Below are 13,780 nucleotides of genomic sequence, written 5' to 3'. Positions count from 1 at the left end.
GGATGTCCTCGAGGCTCTTCATTAAGCCTGCTGATTGCTGCGTGAGCCCGTGGCCCCTTTCCCCCCTCCTCTCACCCCCCTTCCCTGGCTCCCTGCATCCCTCCCCAGGCTTGGCACAGCCAGCCGAGCCGCAGCACAAGCACTGCAGACCCCGCTGCTGAATCCCAGCCTCCTGTGTGACTGCCAGGCATTTCCAGATAGTCCTATTGATCCTGTGGAGCCTCCAAACCCCCATCCCTGCTGCTAATTTAGCTGGGACAGCCAAATCTCAGTCCCTTCTCCCTTTGATCCGCTCCCTCCCGCTCCCTTCAAACAGCCCCCCACTGCCAGGAGAGTTTGTGCTCAGTGCAGAGGTGCTCTTTTTGGAACATATATTTTTAATGGGTATTTCAGACGTGACGCAGGCACGAGGGAGCAATTCTCCCGTGCCCTGGTATTTACATATTTTCCAGCACAGGCAGGGGAAGGTTTCACGGAGGGAGCCCGGCAAACAGGAAGGAAAGGAGCTTTGTGCTTTGTATTGCCAGGGCCCAATTACAGCCTGAAAGGCGAGGAGCCCATCCGGGTATTGCCCTCTCCAGCCAGTCCAGGCTGCAATTACAGTGCTCGCCAGGCTCAGCAGGGTCTGGGAAAAAAATAGATCTCAAGAGCTTCACAAATGATCACTAGCTCACTCTTCGGGGCGCGGGGATTTTAGGGCACCATCTGCTCGCTCTTCTCTGCCAACACAGATCCTAAACACTACTGGGTTTCACCTGGCTCCTGAACGAGAAGGAGAGCAAGGGAGAGCCCCAAAGCTCCCCGCTGTGCTGGAAGGGAGGGATGGGAGACTGGGAGTGGGGAGCTGATACTGCAGAGATGTGGCTGGTGGTACTGCCAGGAGGGCTCAGGGTGGGATGTGAGAGGAGATCCCACAGAGAAAAGGGGGTGGGAGGTGCAGAGGGAAGCTGGGATGAGGTTTCCCACTCCCACGGGGATTGACCTTCCCACAGAGGACGTGACTCCCAGCCTGGGGCATGCCCAGGCATCGCTGTGCTGCTGGTGCAAACCCAGAGCTGGCAGGAGCCCTGTGAGGGTACCTGTGTTACCAGAGGGACAGCACCCAGCCTGGCACCCCCTGGGCAGCTCACACCACGATTCAGGTCGCTTCTGAAGCCCATACAAGCCATTCAGGCCACCAAATGCCACCCCCAAGCTGCTCACAGGCTTGGCTGCCCTCAAGGTGGTGCCCAGCACGGGGCCAAGAGTGTGACAGCAGAGGGTGGTGGCACTGCTACCTGGGGACCTGTACCAGGGAGGGCAGAGCACTGGCTTTCCAGGGAATCTGTCACTGTGACTGGGGGGACTCCCTTTAAGCTCCAGGCCACATGCCATTGACCATGGTAAAATCTGATGACAACAGCATTTTCCACTGTTCCAGGGCACTTTCTGGGCAATGATTGGGAAAACTAAGCTGCAGAGAGAGTAGGAAAAGGCAAAAAGAGTTATATGGAAAAACAGATGGAAATATATGAGAATCATGGTGTGATTCATGGGCTGTCCTGTGCAGGGCCAGGAGATGGACTCAATAGTCCTTATGGGTCCCTCCTAGCTCAGGATATTCCGTGATTCTGTGATATTGTGTATTGTGCTAAGACCAGCACGCTCAGGTTTTGAGCCAAACCAGCAAAAACTGGAGTGGTGCAAGTGAGTGAACCAGGTTTGACCTTCAGGCTCTGCTAGGACTGAAGTAATGTGCAAGGGGAGGGTCTGTCCCACTAAAGTGAGCTCCCAGAGAACCACCACGCTGCTCTCAACACAGAGGAATTGTGTTTTCTTTGAAGCTCTTTCCGTCTCAAAGTCCTGCCTGGCAATTATACACATTTTCAGGTCTGAATTTGCTGGCCTGTCTCTAGGCATATGCTGTATGATATGATATGGAGCATTTGGGCATGGATTTCCATGCAGCAGCACCGTCTGCTTCCGAGCGCTCCCGCTGTGGCTCTCTCTGCTCCTTCAGCTCTCTGAAACCTACAGATTAATATTTTGATGTACAGGAGGCTGGCTCTGCATCTCAGCATGGGCAGGGAAGGGGTAAACCCGAATCCAGCAGAGAAGGGAGGGCACTGGGGACAGATTTTGGGACAGGGCGAGCAGTTCTCCCTCTTTTTCCCACAATGTTGACCATAAACATCCCAACATCAGTGAGGAGGACCATGACTGTTCCTGCAGTCAGGGAACGGGATGTGGCAAGCCCTGTGGGGTGCATTAAACCCAGCTTCATGCCTTGCTTTCCAAGGTTGTCCACACAATGAACCACCCAGGACAGTGGCACATGTTTCCTGCTGTCCTCCCCAGCTTTGCCTAGGAATTTTGGGCGTGACAATCATTCAGAGATATAGTGGGGCAGACCAGAAGCTGATTCTGGTTCCCATCAGTAGGTTCCAGAGTTAAAATCAAGCTGTTATCATGGCAAAGATTGTCCAAGGAAAGCAACTGCAGGCAGCTTTGCACACCCAGACGTGATGGGGTGATGACTGCAGCTCCCAGCACACTCTGGATGTGAGGACCAGCTCTGCCAGGCCCCTGCCTCTCCCTTGACACAGCACCTGGCTCTCTGCAGGATCCCCTCCATGAGGACACTCTGCAGCAAAGTCAAGAGCAGATTTCCTTCTTTAGAGTGCACACTGAGGGTCTGACCAGGGTGAGCACCCTCAGCACACCCCAAAAGCCTTGGTGGGCAGAATCCTGTCAATTTGACCTACAGTTCATCCAGGAAATGGCTCCTGAGGTTCCCACTCAGCAGCCAGGCACCGAGTGTGGCTCTGGGTCATGAGCAGGGCCACAGCATGTCCTGGCTAGAGTCCTGCAGTTCCCACTGGCCAGCAGACCACCCTGCACCCTGTCCCACATGCCATGGCCAACCCTGGGAGCTCCCTGGGCTCAGGGGGCAGCAGCACCTGGCTGAGCGAGGAGGAAGAGCCATTCCAGAGCTGCAGGCACAGAGATCCCATCCAGCATGGGGCCCAGTCCCTGCAGCAGGGAGGTTCTGAGGGCCAGATTGGAGATGTCCCTTGCTGCACCTTGTTTGCTCTTTGGAGAGCTCTTATTGCCACCAGGATAAGAGGAAGGACACTCAGTGCTGTGGTCTGGCCTGGGGATGCTCCCAGCAGCTGCCAGTGAGGCAGAGGTGGCCAAGCCTGACCCCCACCGTGTCTGAGCACAGATGTGGCACCCAGCAGGGTGTCAGTCCCCAGTGGCCCCATTCCAGCTCCCAGCCAGAGCCAGCTTTACCTCCCTGTGCAGGAGGCAGACCCTGGCTGGGCATGGTGTCCAGCCTGAGGTCTCCAGCACTTTGCCAGCTGCCTTCCCAGCATGTGTAGGGTGGGGGGCTGAGGTTACCTGGCCCCTTAGCTGTGTTTGCTCCTCCTGGTTTGGCCCTGGTGGAGCCACGAGTGGTGGTGATGGTTCGTGCATCCCTTCTGATGAGGTCTTGCAGCCCAGGAGACCCTACAGTCCTCAGGCTTGCCTGTGACCCTCACAGGAGTGCCAGCACTGCTGTTTAAGGGCTAAAGGAGGTCCCAAAACAGCAGTGAGAAATGACACAAATCTCCACATCAGGACTTCTCCAAGTCCCACCTTCCAGGGAGTTCCAGCTGAGTGAATCCTGGACCGGGTCTCTGTCCCACTGAGGCTCCTTCCCAGCCCCAATCACCACGAGTGGCACCATTTCTGCTGCCTCACCCCACCAGCCTGTGCTCAAGGCCACAGGAGGATGGAGTCCCCCGCTTGAGCCCACCGTGCAGCCAAGCCCTGGCCCCCACCTCCCCTGCACACCACTGCCCCTAAAAAGCCAAAACCACATGCCTTGCTCCCAGCTGCTGGAGAACAGCCAGGAACCACTTCCAGACTGCGTCACCATATTCATGGCCTCTCTTGGGCTATATTTAGTTTTGTGACTGCAGGTTTTTGTGGACGTCGAGTTGCTAAAGAACTGGCACTCCCCACTCAGAGCAGCGAGCATCCCGAAGGGGAGCTGAGCTGGGAGGAGGGATTTGAGGTGGGAGGGGGGAGCTGAGCTGGGAGGGGGGAGCTGCACAGGCTGAAGGAACCCTGAGCATCCCCCAGGTGAGGTTTGCCTTGCTGACAGAACAACCAGCACACCGCAGGTTTAGCCTCCTCTGCAGGGAAGTGCATGTGGAGCTGGGGAGTTGTGCAGAGCCAATTTCGTTTTGCCACAGCCAGCAGATCTGGAGAGGATGGGAACCTTCAGTGCCAAAAGCTGCCTTGCAAAGAGGTCACAGCAAACAGGGAGGGAGGAACTGTGGCTGTGCTGCACATCAGCCACTGTGGTCTGCAGGTTTTTTTACGAGTCTGAGCTCAGACGCACTGACTCAACCACCACAGCCTCCCCCTGGTCCCCCGAGGCCCCGAGTGCTCCAGACTGGCCTGCAGCACAGCAGGGGATGGCAGGAGGGCATCTCCGGGCATCCCACTGGGTCCCTTTGGCTCAGGTACAGCTGGGCAGCTGCCAGACCTTGTGATTCTCCTTCTGCTTCACTCTGACACCTGGGACGATCCTGGGATGGGACACGTGCCCAGGAGATGCCATGGATGGGGTATGGGCTCTATCAAATCCCATGTCCTGGTGCAGGACAGGGAGAGCTCTGAGCAGCCTGGTCTAGTGGAGGATGTCCCTGCCCATGGCATGGGCGTGGAATGAGAAGAGATTTAAGGTCCCTTCCAACCCAAACCATTCCAGGATTTTATTATATGATTCTATGAAGCCAGTGCATGGTGATCCATGGCCTTAGACATGGTACAGCCACCCTCTTCCAGCCTTCAGGAACCCAAAAAACTGTCTTGGAGTTCATTGTGTGAGGGCGTGGAGCAGTCCTGGAATGCTGACCTCAACATAAAGTGGCAGAATTCCCCAGATCAGAGGGGATCTCAGGAGGTCTCTGGTTCAACTTTCTGCTCAAAGCAAGGTCAACTGCAAGGCCTCATTGTCCAGTGGGGCTTAAAAACCTCAGAGGATGGAGACTACAGCTTTCCTGGGCAAGCTGCTGATGCTTGGCTGCCTTCATGGAAAAAAGTGTGTCTTTGTCACCAGTCTGAGTTTCTCTTAACTTACCTCATGTTGTCTCTCTTCCTCTCACCATACACTGCTCTGAAGAGTCTGGCTGTCTTCTCCAACACCTCCTCACAGGTACTGCACAGCTTCTGAATCCTTCCCTTCTCAAGGATAAATCTCCCACTGCTGTTCTCATCATCTTGGAAAGGGGAGGAACTACCTCCAGAAAGAAAAGAAAAAAAAAAAAAAGAAAAAAAAATTAAAGAAAGAGAACTACCTCAAAGTCTTGTGACCCTCTTCACTCCAATCCCACTAAAAGTGATGGCAAATGAGAAGATCCCATCCTGTCATACTCTGGGCTGCTCTAAGAATCAGGAACAATAAATCAACTGACTTCAGTGCAAGATGTTCCCATCTCTTTGCTGACACCAGATAACACAGGGCTGAGAATATTCCCAGCCTGGAACACCTCTGAAGGAAAAGAAGCTGCTGTGTGCAAGGCAGGGAAGCAGAGATACTTAATAGGTAAAACAAGGGAAAAGGAGGCTCCAGAGGTCTCGGGTAAATCCGTTAATCCCACTGTGCCTTCATTTTCCATGCTGCTCCTGAGGAACCAGTGGCTGAATGCACAAAGTATCTGCACAGAGAAGCAATTGCAGCCTGATCAGCCTCTTCCCCTGGCTGAATCTCCTGCCCTGTGCTGATTTCACAGACCCTCAGCATGAGCCAAACCCAAAAATCAGTGCTCACATGGTCAAGGTGAGCTCTCCAGGAGGTGAGCTGTATCTTTTTCCAGGTCGACAACAAGATTAAGAGGGGCTGGAGGCACAGGAGTGAGCTCCATCCATCAGGAGCAGATCAGGGTATCACCATCATCAACCATTTCCCTCTGCCTCCAACAGGGACCCTACAGAGTCTCCTCAACCAGCACTGACCAAGGCCAGCCCTGGTCACAGAGACAGCAATTCCAGATGTGGCAGCTGTGGACAGGCGGGCTGGAGGCTGGAAGTGAGCAGGGATGTAGAAGGTGTGATGGAAACAGGTGGTTAAGGGCAGTGTGGAGGGCAGGTGGTGTGGGGAGGAACAGGACATAACCAGAGGTGACCAGGCAAGAGTGACCATGAGCTCTGGGTCCATGACAGAAGGCCATTGGGAGCTCCAGAAAGGTGAGAGCAATCCAGGAAGCCTTTGGAAGCCACCAGCAAGACTTAAGGAGGGTCAGGAGATTGTAGGTCTCATCTCGAGCTACTCATTAGCCACAAGGACTCTGGCCTTTCAACCAGGCTAATTACTGATTGCTCAAAGGATAACACTTCCACAGCTGCTAAACTTGCTGACACTGGGCCCTGGATGTCTTCTATTCTGGGAAGGGGGAGTGGAGTCTCCTAGTGTGAACTTGTGGAGCTGGGCAAAGCCACACTGGAGCAGAGATAAAGTCAAGGACAGCTGCAGCTGCTTGGCAATCGTTCAAAATGAGCCACGAGTCACTGACTTGGCTATTCTGGGACAAGCTGAAGAGCCAGAGCTGGGGAGAACAAATTCATAGCCTGCTCACACAAAAATGGACTGCAGCAAGCCTGGACCTGACCAACACCCAGGCACATTTGTCAGGGACCTGATGGGAGATGGCAAAGCCCTGTCCCTGGTCACCAGCGAGGATCTGTGGCTGCAGATCTGCCTTGGGATTGATCCATCAGAGCTCACAGGTCTCCAGCAGGGGAGAACCACACAGGCTCCCCGAAAGTCACAGAGAGAAATCGCTGCTTTGAGGATCTTTCAGCCCTTCAAGTCGCTTGAAATTGGGTCAAAGCCTTTGCCCAGGGCTGCCATGCTTGAGTACAGCTGCTGCTGAAGCTTCTAGAGAACTCAACAGAGGTTTCTCAAGTTGGAATTTATCGGGGATGGGCTGGATGAAGCCTGTGATATTCCCCGAATCTGTAACCGGTGACCAGAGTAATCCTCTCAAATCTCTGCCTAAGGCTGGAACCTGAATTGTTTATGTGCTGTATTTCCCAGCTTTTGGGTGGGAGCACCGGGCTGGGAGGCTCTGCTGTGGCCCAGCAAAGGTCTGTTCCCTGCCTCCAGCACTCCCAGCATTGCTGGGACTGACCTGACCCCTCCACACAGCCCAGTGCAGGTCACCTCCAAAGCTGCAAGACTCAGATAGACAATTAAACTCGTTGGGAGCTCACCCAAAGGACACCAGGCCTTTTCAGGTCACTCACTGCATATGCTGGGAAGCAGATATGATCTCATTAGGCAAATATTTATGATCAATATTGTCCACACTCTGGCAGTGAACAGCATCACTTGCAGCAGGAAGCTCTCCAGGGATGGATGTGGGTTCAGAGAAGAGCCTGGGCTGAGCATGAACCTCTGCTCACCTGGCTTGGAAACACCTACATTTATCCTAAACACTTTTTTCACGATTCACCAGGAGATTAATTAGCTGCTTGGAAACCCCAGACATTAATTATTGATTATGCAAAATATTTTGTTCATCACAGTTGCTGAGCTTGTCAGTGCAGCAGGACAGGATGGCTGAGGACATCAGGATGGAGGGGAAGTCTGGATGGGCCCTGGAGAGCGAGTGGATTTGTGGGGCCTCTCCACAAGGTAGAACGGCTCCAAACCAGGAGCCAAGCTGCCCTGAGAGGCAGGGAACTGAGGCAGAGGACAGCGTGACCCGTTTAGGATACAGACACGGGGACCCCTGCACCCTGGGGCGCCTGAGCTGGCGCTTGGGGCGTGCGGAGGGGAGATACCAGCATCGCCTCCCCCTCTCAGGAGCACAGCCCCGGTGCCAGCAGCCCCTCCTCGCCCCGGCTCCCCGGGCAGAAGGAGCCGCAGCCGCGGCGAGCGCGGGTGGCAGTGATAAACCTCCTGCAACGCCCGGCAATTAATCTTGCGGAGCGGTGAGTCACAGTCACCCGGAGCTTCCTCCCCTCACCCAGAACCAGCCACTGCCGTCTCCAGAAGCTCTCAGCTCCAGGGACCTGCAGATGCCACCTGGCTAGGGAGAGGGATTTTTTTTTTTTTTTTTTTTTTTGTGCTGTGCCATCAGTGAGAGGTGCTGGATCCCCCTCCCGCTGCACCCGAGGGAAACAAGACCCACCGATATCCACACGAGCCCGCCCATCTCTGCAGAGGAGTGGGGTGCTTTATTCCCAGCTTCTCTGGCCATCAGGAAGGCGAGAGGGAAATGCCATCCTCATGATAAAGCCCTTATAAAAAAGGTGTCAAAAGCCAGAGGGGTGGAGGAGGTGGGAAGGACTTAAATAAAGCCCCCGAGAACGAACGGGTATATTTAACTCCCACCAAGAAAATGCCTCCGCACATTTTCCCCCTGTCCCCACCCCCCAAAATCTGCGGTGCTCCCCAAACTTTCCCAAGCTTTTCCCGGGGAAAAGCCTCTTCCCGCCTTGCCCTAGGCACGAATGCAGTTTGCAGTTTTAACAGCAGATGTCTCTCCTATTATGATTTATAAAAATGCTTAAAATAAATAATGCAAACATATTTACAGGAATGAATTCCTGCTCCTGAGCGCGTTTGTCACTCGAAGGCTCCCGAGCAGGAGCGCTGAGCCGCCTGAGTGCCTCCCGCACAGCCTCCCGCTGCCCCCGCCGCCCCTCCCGGCGCTGCGGCGGCTGCCAGGAGCCCAGGGCAGGGTGGCCAAATCCCAAATCCCCCCCACCAGCCCCTCCCCAAACCCCGGGTCTGGGCCCACACCAGCGTTTCAATACAAATGTTGTATAATCAACGTGTTAAATATTTAAAATGGTCGTGCAGGAGAGCTGCCCGGCGGTGCCTGATTTCACACATCCTGACAATTTCACGGACCTCTGGGCTTACGTTTCTTGGCAAATAATGAAAGGCGGTGGGAGCCCCCTTCCTCGAAGGGCACGTTGGGGAGGTTTTGCCCTGGCCGCAACTCCTTCAAACGCGATGCGACTTGTGCAGCGCCTCTCCCACCTCCGCGCCCAGCCATGTCCAATGCTTTTAAGCGTGACCTTGGCGCGGGGCGGATGCAGCCGTCACGCCGCCGAGGTGACTCAAAGGCAGAGCGGGGGGCCGGGGAGGGGGGCACGGCCGGGGGCAGCTGCCGGCGTTTCCAATGGAGCAACTTTTCTTTTCCACGGCCGTCCCCGCAGCCGCGCTCTTTCCGGCGCGGTGCACACAAAGAGCCGGCGTACCTGCGGTGATGCGAGTGGCCCAATTACCGCTCCGCACCCAGGCTGCCCGTTTCCATAGCTTCACAGCACAGCGCTTCCCTCTCCCGAGGCCATCGGAGCAGGACCCGGCATCTTATCAGCGATCATCCTGCCACGCAGCGCTCCTCCGGGCCCTACCTGCCGACGGCCAGTCTCGCTGGCAACGCAGGATAATATCTTTTCCCACCAGAGCCGTGCGATGATTTCTTCCCGCTGTAATTTTGTCTTGCTTCCAAAGCCTCTTGCATAAGCGGTGCCGAGGAAGCAGAGCACAAAGCAGGGCAGCTGCGGGAGCTCCCCGAGCAGGGGATGGGGTGAGAGGCTGTCCCAGCCTGAAGGACACTCCGACGGTGTCCTCCACTTTTCCTAAGGAAAGGTGAGGGGAGGCATCTAAAAGGACTAATGTGTTTCCCTGGCCAAACCCCACTGGCAAGCTGTGAAGCTGAGCCAGGAGGACAGGGAGGTGGAGGGCAGAATTTTCTCCCCAGTGAGCCAGATCCTGCCTGGATGAGAGCTCTGCTGGAGCCCAGAACCACACCCTCTCAAAACAGGCACAGAATCTGGGCTGGGAAGCTTGCTCCAGGAGGAGTGGGGGTCTTTGTGGCCTCCTGAAGGGGTGACTTGATCCAGTTTTTTGCCTTCTTGCAGGTCGCCTTGGCAAGGGGCAGAAGCACAGGGCGTGCAGAGGCTCAAGGTGTCTCTGCTGTGGCTTTTGTCACGGTGGAGAGACACATTCCAGGTAGCACAAGCAGGAAAATCATGAACTGAATACCCTGACGTTTTCCCAGTGAGGGTCTTGCATCCTTTTCCACCTCAGCCAGAGGCACAGCCAGCACTGCACATCCCATCCACCCGGCCTCCACTTCCCAGCTCCAGAGCTGGATCCGTGGGCAAAGCCAGGAGAGAGAAGTACCAGCCCCTGTCCTGCTCAGGGGACCATGGCCATGCCAGCCATCACATCCTGCACAGCCCAGCAGGGCGGTAGCAGCACACACAATAAATGTTGCTCAGCACTCTATATCCTCTGGGTATTAATGTAGGAAGGGCATATCCTGACGTGGATCCATCCCCAACTTCCCAAACAGGCTGGAATTGTTAACACTGATAGTTCATCACCAAAATCCCTGATTTTAGAGGGGCTCTGATTATTTCTCTCCACTGACCAGCAGTAGGACCTGGGGGAATGCTGAAGCTGTGTCAGGGGAGAGTTAGGTTGGATTATTTGGAAAGGGTTCCTGTCCCAAAGGATGGTCAGGCACTGAACAGGTTTCCCAGGGAAGTGGTCACAGCCACAAGGCTGACAAAGTTCAGGAGGTGCTTGGCCAGTGCTCTCAGACAAACGATGGGATTATTGGGATGTCCTGTGCAGAGCCAGGAGTTGGACACAATGACTCTTATGGATTCCTTCCAGGTCAGGATATTCCATAATTCTACGATTCTAAGATTTGGGAATTTGAGCTCCATCTGGAAGGACAAGAAGCATCTGTTACCTTGGGAAGAGCACTGTTTATTTTTGATGCCTCTGGCATTAGAGGAACTTTGTGACTTTTCACTCACCATCTAGAAAAGTCATTTATATCAGTAGTGGATAAAACCAAGGGCCTCCTGCTGTTCAAAGCAACACTTTTTTGTTTCAGAAAGAATATCTAGAGCAGTTCAGTTTGGGTTGACCCAAAGTTATTTCTTTCCCCTGGGTTTTTGATTTAACAACCCAAACAATACAACTCCACTCATTCTCCCAGCCCAAGGATACTTTTTGCCACACATCAAGTGCCTGCTTGAAATTTTCCATGCTTTGTGGCTGAGTCAGACTACATTTTTCTCTCCAAAATTTAAGCAAAAACTCATTTCTGAGAAGAGAGCTTTGCCCACCAAGCAGGACCATGAAGTTTTCCCACTGCCTTGCCTGGAATCAGGAATGAGATGGCTGTGCTGGGCCATGCTCTATTTCCCAAGGAGCTGCACATGCATTTGGGGGAATTATCAGCCTCTGGGAATGGTTTTTGCAGAGTAGTTCGAAGCCTGGAAATGCCACAGAATTTGCTCAGCCTCTGGAAAATTGGGATATTCCAGAGAGCAGAGGGCAGCATCGCTGTGCCCAGCAGCTGATGCCCAGGGAAAGGAAACAGCCAGGGATGAGATGTTCCCAGCCCTGGAGATGTGACTCAAGGACTTTACAAGATGGAGGTGGCGTGTTTGTGTTTTCTCTTCTGTCTGGCTTTTCTTTTTTTTACCCTAATCTGTCTCTGCCAGGTTTGAAAGCTGCACCTGCAGGACAGTTCAAACTCTAGTGTGAACTCACCTGCCTCACACCTCGCCTGTGTGGGTACAGCCTCCTGGATCCCACCTGGGGGCAAAGAGAGGTGATGATGCCGTGGATGCTGCAGACAGAACGGTTTCCTCCAGGACCTCACACCATCAGAAGGGTTTCATGTCCCAGCAGAGCTCCAGAGGCAGCTGGAGGAGGAGGCAGGGGACACCCAGCAAAAACAAGCAATGCCACTGGGGCCAAAGAAATCCACAGGACCCAGAAGAAGGAACAGGACAAGGCTGACAAACTCAGGAGTGCTCATGTCCCACCATGGCTGTGTTTTCTGAGCCATATTCCCAAACTGTCCCACGTGCCTTGGGTGGCACCTGCCCAGGAGCACCTGGGCACAGGGCAAGGTGCCAGCCCTGTGCCTGCCCTTCAAGAGGGCTGCAGAGGGAAAGCCCCAGGGCAGGTCCCCGGCTTCCTGCAGCTGCTGCTGAGCTGGAAACCGTCCGTGCTGGGCAGCAAAGGCACGTCCACCCCTGCCTGTGCCCACAGCACTGGCCTCGCCCAGGTGGGACAGGCTGTGACCTGATTGTGGGAGGAAGAAAAAGGCAGCAAATGAACCAGCCCAGGTTGTGCTGGGTGTCAGCTCAGCTCTGCTCAGCACAGACATGACTCAGGACATCCAGCAAACTCCTCTGAGACAGCTGCAGCAGCAGAGACATGGCAAGTGAGGTCCATTTCTCTCTTTTCCCTGCTGTCCTGGAGCTCTGACACTGCCAAGAAAAGCAAAGATGCCCAAAATCTGTGACTAGAATATGAATGTGATGTTCAGGCTGTGGCAGTGGCTATAACCCAGCTTGAACTCCCCAGCCACAGAGATCCATCCCGAGCTGCAGGCAGCAGGGACGAGGTCAGCCCAGCTAAAAAACCCTCCCAAACCCCTCCAGCTCCAGCGCCAGCCCTCCCGTTGGTGCCTGCCTGAACCCCTCTGCTTGCCCACGGAGCTCTCCTGCCTGCCTGTGCCCCAGCCCGCAGTCCTTGGCACCCCCATGGCACAGCAGAGGTTGCTGGCAGTGTCTGAGCAGATGCTGAAGGAGAGGGAGTAACCCACATGTGGTCATGCCTGGGAAAGATCCAGGCCACTGGGTTTGGTCACAATGGAGAGAAGAGTAAGTGATGTGGATGTGAGAAATCCATCAGCTCTGAGCACAGGGGCTGCACCTCCAGGCAGTGAGGGGGTGCCAGGGCTGGGCTCCCCTGCCTGAGGGCTGTGGTCAGTGGGGCCCCACCAGGCTCCAGCTCTTTGGCTGTGAAAAGGGCCAGAAACCTCAGGAAAGGCTTCTGCACACTGTATCCAGTGGAGCAGGACTGCCTGGCCCTCCCTTTCCATGGGCATAACCCCTCCACACTCACCCAGCCCCTCAGAGCCCAGCTGAAGAGCTGCCTCTGGTTTTCCAACCTCAACGCACCAGAGCAGAGGTTTGGGATGAGGCAGAAGGGCCACGTTGGACAGATGACATCCAGGGAGCAAGACTGAGGTCCCCAGGATGCAGCATCCACGTGCAGCCCCCATGTGTGAGCCACACCTTGCCTTAGGGACTGCACCTAGCCCAGTCGTGTTTCTGGGGGCATCTTGCCCCATTTTGGAGATGGGCTTGAAGGATGCTCCAAGGTTCTGTGGGCAGCAGAGGCTTTGCCTCGGTCTAAAGGTGCCTGTTCATGGACTGGGAGAATCAGCAGAGCTCTGAGCAGACATTTGCTCTCCAGCCTGGCCAAGGCAGCAGCTGAGAGGGAAAGAGGGAAGAGGAGGAGGAAAGGGAAGAGGAGCTGCTGCAGGTCTGCTCCACCAGGGCTGTGTTAAGAACTGGCTTGCCCAAGTTTAGGAGGCTGAGAGATGCAGGGAATAAATTACTTGTGACACTGACTCCTACACTTCCAGACTCACGCGGGATTTAGCCACCAGACTCCCGGTTAAGTCAGCACCAGTTATTAAGGTCAGGAGAAGTCGGGTGGCTAAATCCTATCTGGGGCTGTGGCACGGGGCTGTGCCAGTCTGGGGAGGCATCCTGGTGCTGTGCCCCCTGGCAGCACTCCCCAACACCCAGAGCAGCCTGGGAGTGCTCCCATCACAGCCTGGACGTGAAATAAATGAATTATCCATTATTGCATCCAGATCCTGCATGGGGATATTGTGGGAGAGGAGAGGAGAGGAGAGGAGAGGAGAGGAGAGGAGAGGAGAGGAGAGGAGAGGAGAGGAGA

General features: G+C 54.9%; 1 long non-coding RNA gene across 1 annotated transcript; it reads right to left on the bottom strand.

The window, feature by feature from the left end:
• Positions 1–359: 359 nt before the first annotated feature.
• Positions 360–9,052, bottom strand: LOC148222008 (uncharacterized). The gene is made up of 2 exons (XR_015807034.1): positions 8,894–9,052; positions 360–5,269 (listed from the first exon to the last, which is right to left on the bottom strand). It is a non-coding gene; the product is annotated as an uncharacterized LOC148222008 (long non-coding RNA).
• Between the last annotated feature and the right edge of the window lie 4,728 nt (positions 9,053–13,780).

Source organism: Sturnus vulgaris, chromosome 15, assembly GCF_052056855.1.
Source record: "Sturnus vulgaris isolate bStuVul1 chromosome 15, bStuVul1.hap1, whole genome shotgun sequence".
In the NCBI taxonomy this organism is placed as follows: Eukaryota; Metazoa; Chordata; class Aves; order Passeriformes; family Sturnidae; genus Sturnus; species Sturnus vulgaris.
Note: the sequence above shows the minus strand (reverse complement) of the source record. Positions and strands in the feature narration are given on the sequence as shown.